Source organism: Hibiscus syriacus, unplaced genomic scaffold, assembly GCF_006381635.1.
Source record: "Hibiscus syriacus cultivar Baekdansim isolate YM2019G1 unplaced genomic scaffold, ASM638163v2 tig00110813_pilon, whole genome shotgun sequence".
NCBI lineage: Eukaryota > Viridiplantae > Streptophyta > Magnoliopsida > Malvales > Malvaceae > Hibiscus > Hibiscus syriacus.
The window spans coordinates 349,191-360,550 of record NW_024062871.1 but is presented as its reverse complement, the minus strand read 5'-3'; the positions used below and the strand labels follow the sequence as shown (position 1 = coordinate 360,550).

The following is an 11,360-nucleotide window of genomic DNA, read 5'->3' as shown; positions in this document are numbered from 1 at the left end:
GATGAGCTAATGAGGTGAAAAGCGGGTTCCTCGTACCCTTAAGAGATCAGCAGAGTTCTTTAGGGGTTCGTGGTAACCTTGCTTTTCTTGGCTCGAACTTTGGCAGAGCTAACATAAAATGGTTCCATCCTCTTCACCTAAAAGTTCCCCACTGGGTAAACATATCCCCAACACCGTCAAATTCATCAAAAAGTAACTCCAAATCCACATCAAGTAACACACCACCGCGTCTAGCACCTAAAAAAAAATAATTATCACCCTCCTCTTTCACCTGGTCATAGTAGTCGTGACAACTACCACTCCCCGTCATCCTCGCAAAAATGGCGGTAATGCATCACCAACCAAAATTTCATCCACTAAGAACGACACGGATGGGGAAAATGATTATCGGAGTAGCTGCGGGTGCTGGATTATTGGTCGTTGTTGCTCTGTTTTTGTAGCCAGATGCGTTTTTCCAAAAGAAGAAACGCCAGCAAAATCCACATTTTGAACCTCAAGGTGATAAACCTACAATACGCTTCCTCCTAAATGAAGAAATACCTTAGTTTGTTTCCTGGGAAACATTAGTTTCTTCATTGATGAAGTTTTTGGCGGAAAAAAAAAGAAATATTTGAACTTCATAAATACTAGCAACAAAGTTCTCATTTTCATATAAATCAACTATACGAGTTGAGAATTGATGGAAAAAATTAATTATGACTTATGAATTAGTTATGTCGTGTGGTTTTTTCAGCAGGTGGCGGTGATCCACGTTATAATAACTCTTACAATCCTCCTCAGTGGGGCAATGGTTTTCAAGGTGCAGAGCATTCTATCAGAGTACCTCCGCCTAATGGTGGCGGCAGTGGTGACAGTGGATGGGGTGCATCATCCCAAATGCATCTAACTACTAGTGGCGGTGGCAATGGATGTAATCCATCATCCCAAGTGCCAGGACCAGCTTACAGTGGTGAGTCAAGCTACAATTTTTCAGGCCTATTCCAACATGGTTTGCCACCACCTCCTCCTCCGGGCATTCCTATTGGGTTCAATAAGAACAGTTTCACTTATGAGGACCTGTTGATTGCGACAAACGGATTTTCTGAGTCAAATCTGATCGGCCAAGGCGGGTTTGGATATTTCACAGAGGTATGCTACCATGGAAAAGAGGTTGCAATCAAGCTTAAAAATTGGTAGTGGCAAGGAAAAGAGAATTCCAGGTGAAGTTGAAATAATCAGTCGAGTCCATCATCGCCACCTTGTATCACTTGTCGGATATTGTGTTGCCGGTGCACAGCGGATGTTGGTATATGACTTTGTTCCGAACAAGACTTTGGAACATCATCTCCATGGAAAAGGTGTTCCGGTCTTGGATTTTGCCTCGAGACTTCGTATTGCATTAGGTGCTGCAAAGGGGCTTGCTTATCTCCATGAAGATTGTAAGGGTTTTCCAGTATCTCACTTTTTTTTAATCTCGGATTACATTTCTCGCTATGGTTCTCAATTCTATATTGAAACATACATGCAGGTCATCCCCGCATTATTCATCGTGATATTAAAGCAGCCAATATTCTCATTGATGAAACTTTGAAGCGATGGTATCTTTTCTTAAAATTGAATTTGTTGTTTTAATACACCCTGAAAGTACTGATATCAAAACTATCAAGTTCATATTTTCTGTAGGTGGCTGATTTTGAGTTGGCAAGGCTGTCCACTGACAACCACACGCATGTTTCGACTCGTGTGATGGGAACATTCGGGTAAGGCACTCTGATTCTATAAACAAAAGTGAAAGAAGTATTTTTCGTAGTTAGTAAACGGAAATTGGAAATCATCTAATGATTTTGGTTGTAATGTAGATACTTGGCTCCAGAGTATGACTCAAGTGGCAAGTTGACAGAGAAATCAGATGTTTACTCATTTGGGATTATGCTTTAGAACTCATAACTGGAAAGCCTCCTGTTGATAATACAATGGAAGACACTTTAGTAGATTGGGTTTGTGGCCTATTCTCCAACTTGACCTTCCATTAGAGTTTAAATTTGTTCCATTAATTGCCTCAGTCGTTCTTTTCAAGCCATCTAATTACTTACTTTACGACCAAAAATGAGTCAGGTTTCCAATGATCTCGGAACAAATTTCCATGGCTTAACCTTTAATCATATAATGTTACATTTTTTTATCAGTGTTTCTCATGTAATATCATCATTGAAAGCATATAGTGTGTGCCTTGCTAGGACAGGCGTCCCTGGATGACCTGAGTGTGGGGTTAAATGCAAGCAACAGCTCGCTCGCAAGCTTAGATAACAACAATGTTGTTAGGAAATAAACGAGTAAACGAGTAATTTCCCTATAACCAGATTAGTGAGAATGCGAAATAAAAGTGGAAAAATAATACCCGAAAAATTGATAACGGAGTTCAGCCAATTGTGCCTACGTCTCCGGATTGCTGCAGATCTTTTACTAAGAGAGAAATTTGCAGGTGTTTACAAAACACTCACTACTCACAAGAAAACTCTCTAGTATTGGGAGAAAGAAATGATTTTTGGGATGATTTTGAAGCTAAATGAGCTAGGGTATTTATAGTTGAAGCTTAGGGACTAATCATGTAATTACCCTAAAATACAATGACTAAATGTATGATTTAAGCATTACCAAATTCAACACAAAAATCTGCCCTTTGAAATTGTGCACCATTCGGTGCCAAACTTTGAAAATGCACCGAATGGTGCAGCCTTGTTTGACTAACAATCTCCCACTTGAAGACTAATTTTAATCTGTCTTCACACCTCGATCATTGCAGCAGTACTTCTGTTCTTGTTACTCTAGCATGCCAACTGAAGTTGAACACAACTTCAGAATCCCATCTTCCAGAAGAGACCGGATAAAATGATATCTCAATTGTATGTGCTTCGTCCTGGAATGAAAAGACGGATTCTTCGCTAGATGGATAACACTTTGACTGTCGCAATACAAGACATTGTTTTCTTGTTTCTTGCCTAACTCTTCCAAGAAACTTTGGAGCCAGACCATCTCTCCTTGTTGGCTTCCGTAACAGCGACATATTCTGCTTCAATTGTGGAGAGAGCAACTATCTTTTGTAGTTGAGAAACCCAACTTACTGCAGTTCCTCCTAGAGTATAGACATACCCTATAGAACTTCTTCTAATGTCGACATTTCCGGCTAAGTCAACATCTACATAGCCTGTCAGTATAGTATCTCCATCTTTGAAACAAAGTGCTTTGTTTGCAGTACCCCGCAGATATCTGAGGATCCATTTGACAGCTTCCCAGTGTACCTTGCCTGAATTATTCATGTACCTACTAACAGCTCCCACTGCATGAGCAATATCTGGTCTAGTACAAACCATGGCTTACATCAGACTTCCAATTGCTGAGGCATACGGAACCTTCACCATGTGTGCACGTTCTTCCTCCGTCTTTGGTGACTGTTCTTTGGAGAGTCTAAAATGAACACCTAAATGTGTACTTAATGGTTTAGCATCTTGCATGTTGAACCTGGAGAGTACTTTGTTGATGTACTCAGCCTGTGATAATATCAAAGTCCCTGACTTTGTGTCTCTCTTAATCTTCATCCCAAGAATCTGCTTCGCAGCGCCTAGATCCTTCATAGCAAACTCCTTCGACAATTTTTGCTTCAAGTTTATAATCTCTTGCATGTCTGAGCCTGCAACGAGCATGTCATCAACACACAACAATAAAATAATGAAGCTATTGTCAAACCTCTTGATGTAGCAACAATGATCTGCTTAGCATCTGGTAAAACCACTGCTACTCATGAAACTATTGAACTTCTTGTACCACTGTCTAGGAGCTTGTTTTAAACCATACAAGCTCTTCTTCAACCTGCATACCAGGTTTTTCTTGCCTGTCTCTATAAAGCCTTCTGGCTGCCTCATATAGATTTCTTCCTCCAAATCACCATGAAGGAAAACTGTCTTTACATCTAATTGCTCAAGATGTAAATTCTCTGCAGCTATAATTTTCAACACCAGTCTGATTGTAGACAGTTTTACGACTGGAGAGAAAATTTCATTGTAGTCAACACATTCTTTTTGCTGAAAACCTTTAACAACCAATCTTGCTTTGTAGCGTTTACTCCCATCGTGCTCTTCTTTGATCTTGTAAATTCACTTGTTATGGAGTGCTTTCTTGCCTAGTGGTAATTCAGCTAATTCCCACGTCTGATTTGACATAAGCGGGTTCATCTCATCTTTCATGGAAGACTCCCACTTGATTGAATCCTCCACTTGTATTGCTTCATCATAGCACTCTGGTTCACCATTGTCAGTTAGCAACAAGTAGTGCAAAGAAGGAGAATACCGTTGTGTTGGTTTAGGAATTCTGGAGGAGCGTCTCAATTCTGGTATGCCTGGTTCTTCTTGAACTGCTTCAGGATTGATCTGAACATCATTTCTAGAAATCTCCTCGAACTCAGTAAATTCCTTTTTTTCAGCTTTGGTATCGGAGCTACTTGATTCTACAGTTGATTTGTCTTTGTACATCACATTCTCATTAAAAATGACAACTCTGCTTCTAATGATCTTTCGATTTTCGTAGTCCCAAAACCGGTAACCGAACTCATCACCGCCATAACCAACAAAGACACATTTGTTGGACTTAGCATCAAGTTTACTTCTTTCAGTAGAGTCTATGTGTACATAAGAAATACAACCAAACACTCTTAAGTGTGAAATGTTTATTTCTTTCTTGCTTCAAACTTCCTCTGGTATTCCACCATCCAAGGGAACTGAGGGCCCATGGTTGATAAGGTAAGCTGCAGTGTTGATAGCTTCAACCCATAGAAATTTGGGCAATCTGGCATGTATCCTCATGCTTCTGGCACGTTTATTTAGAGTTCTGTTCATGTGCTCTGCTACGCCATTCTGTTGCGGTGTCATGGGAACTGTTGTCTCCATCTTGATCCCATTGTTTGCATAGAAATATCTGAATCTTCTATTTTTGTACTCTCCTCCATTATCAGACCTCAACCGCTTGACTTTCAAACCAGTCTCGTTTTTCACCATGACCTTCCATTTTCTGAATGTATCAAAGACTTCTGATTTCTTCTTCAGAAAATAAACCCACACCTTCCTTGTAGAATCATCGATGAAGGTGACATAATATAGTGAGCCTGTAAGAGATGGAACTGGAGATAGTCCCCATACATCAGTGTGAACCAACTCTAACTTTTCTACCTTGGGTGTCTTGTCAATCTTTGCAAAACTGACTTTCTTTTGTTTGCCAAAGATATAATATTCGCATAGTCCAACATCTATATTCTTTAGATCCGACAGCTTTCCTTTTGACAAAAGTGTCTTAATCCCTTTCTCGCTCATATGGCCAAGCTTTTGGTGCCATAGGTTTGATTTTCCATCAGCATCTGCTGCAGTAATGATATTATCTAAATTTGAGGTTATATAGAGAGTATCAGTCTTTTTACCACGAGCAATGACGAGTGCTCCTTTGGCAATATTCCATTCACAACCTGAAAATGTTGTATTATATCATTCTCCATCAAGCTGTCCTACAAAAATCAAATTTCTTTTGAGGCCAGGAATATGCCTCACTCCTTTCAGCGTCCAGGTGGTCTAGTTTGGTAACTTTAATCGGATGTCTCATTTTCCGATGATCTTCAAGGTTTCATCATCAGCTAGATGAACCCTTCCAAAATCACCACTGACACAGTTCTCCATGATTTCTTGGCATGGGGTTGAGTGGAAAGATGCCCCTGAATCCAAGATCCATGATTCAATCAGACTGTTGATGCTTAGAATCATGGCATCACCTGTCTCCTCTGTCATGTTGGCAGAATCCTGTACGCCGGTATTTTTCTTCGGTGCTCGGCAATCTCTTTTAAAGTGACCCTTCTTGTCGCAGTTATAACAGGTAAAATCTTTCTTTCCCGTTCTTGATTTTCCTGTTCTGGATTTTGATCTGTCTCAATTTGAATTTCTTTCTGAAGTTATCTGTATAGACTCCGTGTGCAAGGCTGAGGAGGTTGATGCTTCACCCGATTCTCTTCGTCGAATTTCTTCACTCAATACAAGATCCCGAACATCGTCGAATTTTAATTTACTATTTCCCGATGAGCTGCTGACTGCTGTAACAGTAGCATTCCAACTGTCTGGTAGAGATGATAAGAGAATTAAAGCTCAAACTTCATCATCGAATTCAATTTCCACTGAACTCAACTGGGTTGTGATTGTGTTGAGTTCATTTAGGTGTTGTGTCACCGATGCCCCTTTCGCCATCCACAAATTGAATAATCGCCTCATCAAATGAACTTTGTTTGAGACCGATGTTTTCTCATACATACTGGAGAGATCCGCCATAAGACATGCCGTGGTCTTTTCCTTTGCTATGTTGAAAGTAATATTTCAGGACAACGTCAGTCGGATAACTTCGAGGGGTTGTCTGTCGAGAAGAGCTCAATCTTCATTCTTCATGCCCTCTGGTTTCTTTCCTGAGAGGGGTTGATATAGATTTTTCTGGTACAGAAAATCTTCAATTTGCATCTTCCAAAAGCCAAAGTCTGCACCATCGAACTTTTCAATTTTCACCTTCCCTTCGTCTGCAGTCATCACTCCCACTCGAATCTGGCTTCGTTTGGATCGTTTCTGACAATTCTTGTGAACCACCGTGTATTAGAACACCTCCGTCGATAAATTTGTATCGCCGACAAAATTTCACTATTTACGAAATTCACTATTCATGTGAATAGTAATGAATAGTAACCCGAAAAAATTGACAAAAATCACAACCAAAAGCTTTGATACCAGTTTTTAGGAAATAAACGAATAAACAAGTAATTTTCCTATAATCAGATTAGTGAGAATGCAAAATAAAAGCAAAAAAATAATACCCGAAAAATTGATAACGGAGTTCAGCCAATTGTGCCTACGTCTCCGGACTGCTGCAGATCTTTTACTAAGAGAGAAATTTACAGGTGTTTACAAAACACTCACTACTTACAAGAAAATTCTCTAGTATTGGGAGAAAGAAATGATTTTTAGGATGATTTTGAAGCTAAATGAGCTAGGTTATTTATAGTTAAAACTTATGGACTAATCCTATAATTACCCTAAAATACAATGACTAAATGTATGATTTAACCATTACCCTAAAATACAATGATTGGTGCAGCCTTGTTTGACTAACAAGTGCCTCATATGAGACTGACATGAAGTTCAAGCAACCGATGTTATCAAGCCAAGAATTTTCGAGCAGCGAACACTCGAGAGGGATGGCATCTAGAGAGATGCAAAACCAACGATTTATTTAACATGTTGGAGTAAAGTCCCCCCAAAAGAAAAAGAAAACCAAAACATTAAAAGGAAAAAAACTGTTGCCTTTCGCATTAAGTTATTGGTTTTTGTAAAATATATTTTTTCAGGACAATGTGTTAATCTCGATCTTTGTTAATATTGTACTTGGTTAGCACATAGTAATCATACACAATCTAACTAGACTCATCGATTACAATTGTTAAATAAAAAAATTGAAAGTCAATAAGATTAAAGTGTAGTTAAAATACTCTAAATAAGTTTGATTTAACAAACTCAACAATTATAATAGATACTTAAACATGTCATACAATCTATACTTATATAATTACAAACAATTATACCCAAAAAAATAATTTTTTAAATATATATAAAATACACTTAAAATTATCTGAATCAAATTTAAAGAAATGAAAAATGAAAAAAAAGATGAAGAATATTATTTGAGGGAACACATCAAATTCTATACTGTTTGATAAAGTCATCCTTAAATGAAATATAATTTTGTCAAAGTTGGTTGTTAAAAAAATAATTTTTTAAATATATAAAATACACTTAAAATTATCTGAATCAAATTTAAAGAAATGAAAATGAAAAAAAAGATGCAAGAATATTATTTGAGGGAACACATCAAATTCTATACTGTTTGATAAAGTCATCCTTAAATGAATATAATTTTGTCAAAGTTGGTTGTTGTCAACTTTTTCCGTTAAGTAACAAATATCACGTTTATATATTTTTCTAAAAAAATATTTTTAAAATTAACTTAAAAATATTGTTATTTTCAAAATCTATATGTTTCAAAAATATTAAAAGACTCCTAAGAATCTCAACCCCAAATCATCTAACTCCTTTGTCAGTCCCACTGCCGCAGCTATTGTCACCTATGGCATACCCACCGGGGGTTGTCTCATATTAGGCCTGTAAACGAACCGAACGCACACAAACGGAAGTATGTTCATGTTCATTCATTTAATAAATAAATGAACATAAACGAACACGAACATAAACGAACAAATTTTTTTTTTGTTCATGTTCGTTTATTAAGGAATATAACTTGTTCATGTTCGTTCATTTAATAAATAAACGAACATAAACGCGCACGAACATAAACGAACAAGAACATAAATAAACACGAACATAAACGTTGGAGACCCTACCTAGGGGTGTAAACGAGCCGAGTCGAGCTCGAGTATTGCTGAGCTCGACTCAAACTTGAAAACTTTCAAAGTCAGCTCGACTCGAAAACTCGCGAGCTTAAAATTATCAAGTTCGACTCAAACTCGAAATATAATATTGAAACTCGGCTAGAACTCGAAAAGGTTCGAACTCAAAAAAAAATTAAGAGCTCGATTAAAACTCGAGACTCGAGCTCGATTGAAGCTCGATTCTGAGCTCGATTGAAGCTCGATTCAAGCTTAACATTGCCCCAAGCGTAAAGATGCTTAAACCTATTCTCCCCCATTTTCTTTTATATAAGTTACCAACCCCGAGCTGCTTGTTTGCTACTGATGTGGGATTGCATAACGTTCCTCCACTTTCTTTCTTCCTATCTCCTTCAACAACAGTCGAGATGAACACAGATTGTGTTTCATGTGATTGTCGACCTTAATCCTTGGGGATCAAACAAACATGTCCTTAGCTTCGTGCTATGTAGAAGTTGAAAATTGGGAGATGAGAGAAGTAGGTTGGCTAAACTTCCATATCCGGATGGCGCACAAAATTTGTTTGATGAAACGCGTTAAAGAACTTCTCAACCTATGGAATAAGGCCTTACCATTATTGGGTTCTTGAGTTCAAACTAAGTTGACTTGAGTTGCTGGTTGATCACTATTTGCTTGTAAATTCGGATACTCCATTATATATGAAAGAAAAGAATATTATTTGAGTAGAAGAAACGGTGCTTAATACTTAACATCCCTTCTGGAATCTATCACCTTTGGACTTGGTTTTGAAAGCAACCGGTTTCTGGGACTCCTCTTTGCTCATCGGATAACCAGCTGGTGGAACAGTCACATAGGGTTCCGGCGTAGTGGATGTTGACGGTGATGGGTATGCAGCTTATGGATCGTTCAAAAAGAACTAAACCATGTTAATATTGTTGGGTTTTCCAAATAAAATTGGGTTAATTATGGAGTTGGTCATCAGAATATCAGATTAATTAATATTTTTAAGATACTTACAAATTGGTCACCAAAATTGATTTAAGAAGATTGGGTTAAACATAAATAAACGAACATAACCGAACGAACATAAACGAACATAACCGAACGAACATAACCGAACGTTCACGAACGTAAATGAACGAACGAGACCTATGTTCATGTTCGTTCATTTAATTAAACGAACACAAAATCTTGTTCATGTTCGTTCATTTAATAAATAAACGCACATAAACGAACTTCCCGCCGCACGGTTCATGAACGGTTCGCTGAACGTTCAGTTCATTTACAGGCCTATCTCATATTCTGTTTTATGGAGTGATTATCTCATGTATATATGTTGCAGGAAGTTTCAGAACCAGCTGCTGAAGCTCTTGTAAATCTGTCCCGAAATGCAGGAATGGGTACTAAGATGGTTGAAATGGGGATGATTAAAATAGCCATGGATCTGTTGTATAAACCATGATGTAGTTTTACTCGGCTGCTGGTTATGCTCCTAGTTAATCTAACACAGTTGGATGGTGGTATTTCTTCTTTTCTTCAGGTGCTTTTGTCGTCCTATCACTCTTACTAATCTTTTTGAAATCTTCATGATCATAAAGTTCATATTTTGAAGTATTGCAAGATTTATATTGAATGTCGTGTGTGTTTATATATAGCTTCTTATCTCATTATCATTCTTTTTGCCTCATCTCTTGGTGATTATGAATGGAGGAGTTGTTGGGATTTATGACTCATGGAAAATGATGATATGTGGATATGCGGTCGAACAGCGATAACGGCAATGACAGTCAACGATGGTATAGTAGCAATACGACGAGTAAAAAAGTTGGATGGTTTGGATTTAAGAATCTTAATGGTCTTTTTAATATTTTTGAAACATTTGTTTTTTAATAATAATAACAATTTTAAAGTAATTTTAAAAAAAAATTAAATTTGACATTGGTTACTCAATTCTTTTTTTAACGATCGTTATTGTATTGACACATAAAAATGTAACAAAAAAAACATTAAACATGTATTTTTTAATAAAAACTCTTTAAACATCTAAATTAACTTAAGATACAATTTGAACACTTAAATTAATTTTTACTTTATCCCCAAAGAAACATTAATGTTTACGGGTCAGAGACATGCATTAACATACATACGGATTGGGCCCTTACACGCTCATGGTTGGCACTTAATTCGATTTATGTTAACATTTGTTTTTATACGTAAACACATAATTCTTTAGGTCTTATTTTATTTCGATTATTTTCACTGGATTTAGTCCCTACTTAATTTTTAATTTATTTAATTTGGTCATATTTGATTTGTCTAGACATCGACGACTATCCATAACTTTGACAAGTTGTCATGACTTCCATGCATATAATTTTCATCCTAGCAAGGATGAATTTGATTAAGTCGCATCTTCTGTGGACAATTTTATCAGACATTATAGATTTTGACATATTTTCCAAACCTCCTTATTTTTTTATTTTTTCACAATATTTGTCTAAATAATTTTATCAGAATACTATTTATAATTATTTCTTTATTAGCAGTATCAAACAATAACTCTAAAGTACGTAAGATTAAAAATGTAATATAAAAATTATTTCTATATAATAAAAATATATGTAAGATTAAAAATATAAATTTTGATGGTGTTGTTTTCCGATTGACTGGCTCTGTTTTAGCTGGAGACGTTTTTCGTGACAACAGTGGTTTTTTCGTCTTGGCCTTTAACAAAAAGCTTGGCCGCATATCGGTACTCCAAGCCAAGCTCCGGATGGTCCTTGAGGGTTAAAATTTGCCTAGTTGATGGTTTTGAGCGAGTCATGGTATAAACCAATAATGCTGACGTTCACAAGCTCCTCACATCACCCTCTCCAACAAGTTCGCACACACTGGTTCGTGCCATTGA

The 11,360-nt window shown here is 37.0% G+C and overlaps 1 pseudogene; it reads left to right on the top strand.

Moving 5' to 3' along the window:
• Positions 1-320: 320 nt before the first annotated feature.
• Positions 321-9,914, top strand: LOC120141788 (annotated as a pseudogene).
• Positions 9,915-11,360: the final 1,446 nt, after the last annotated feature.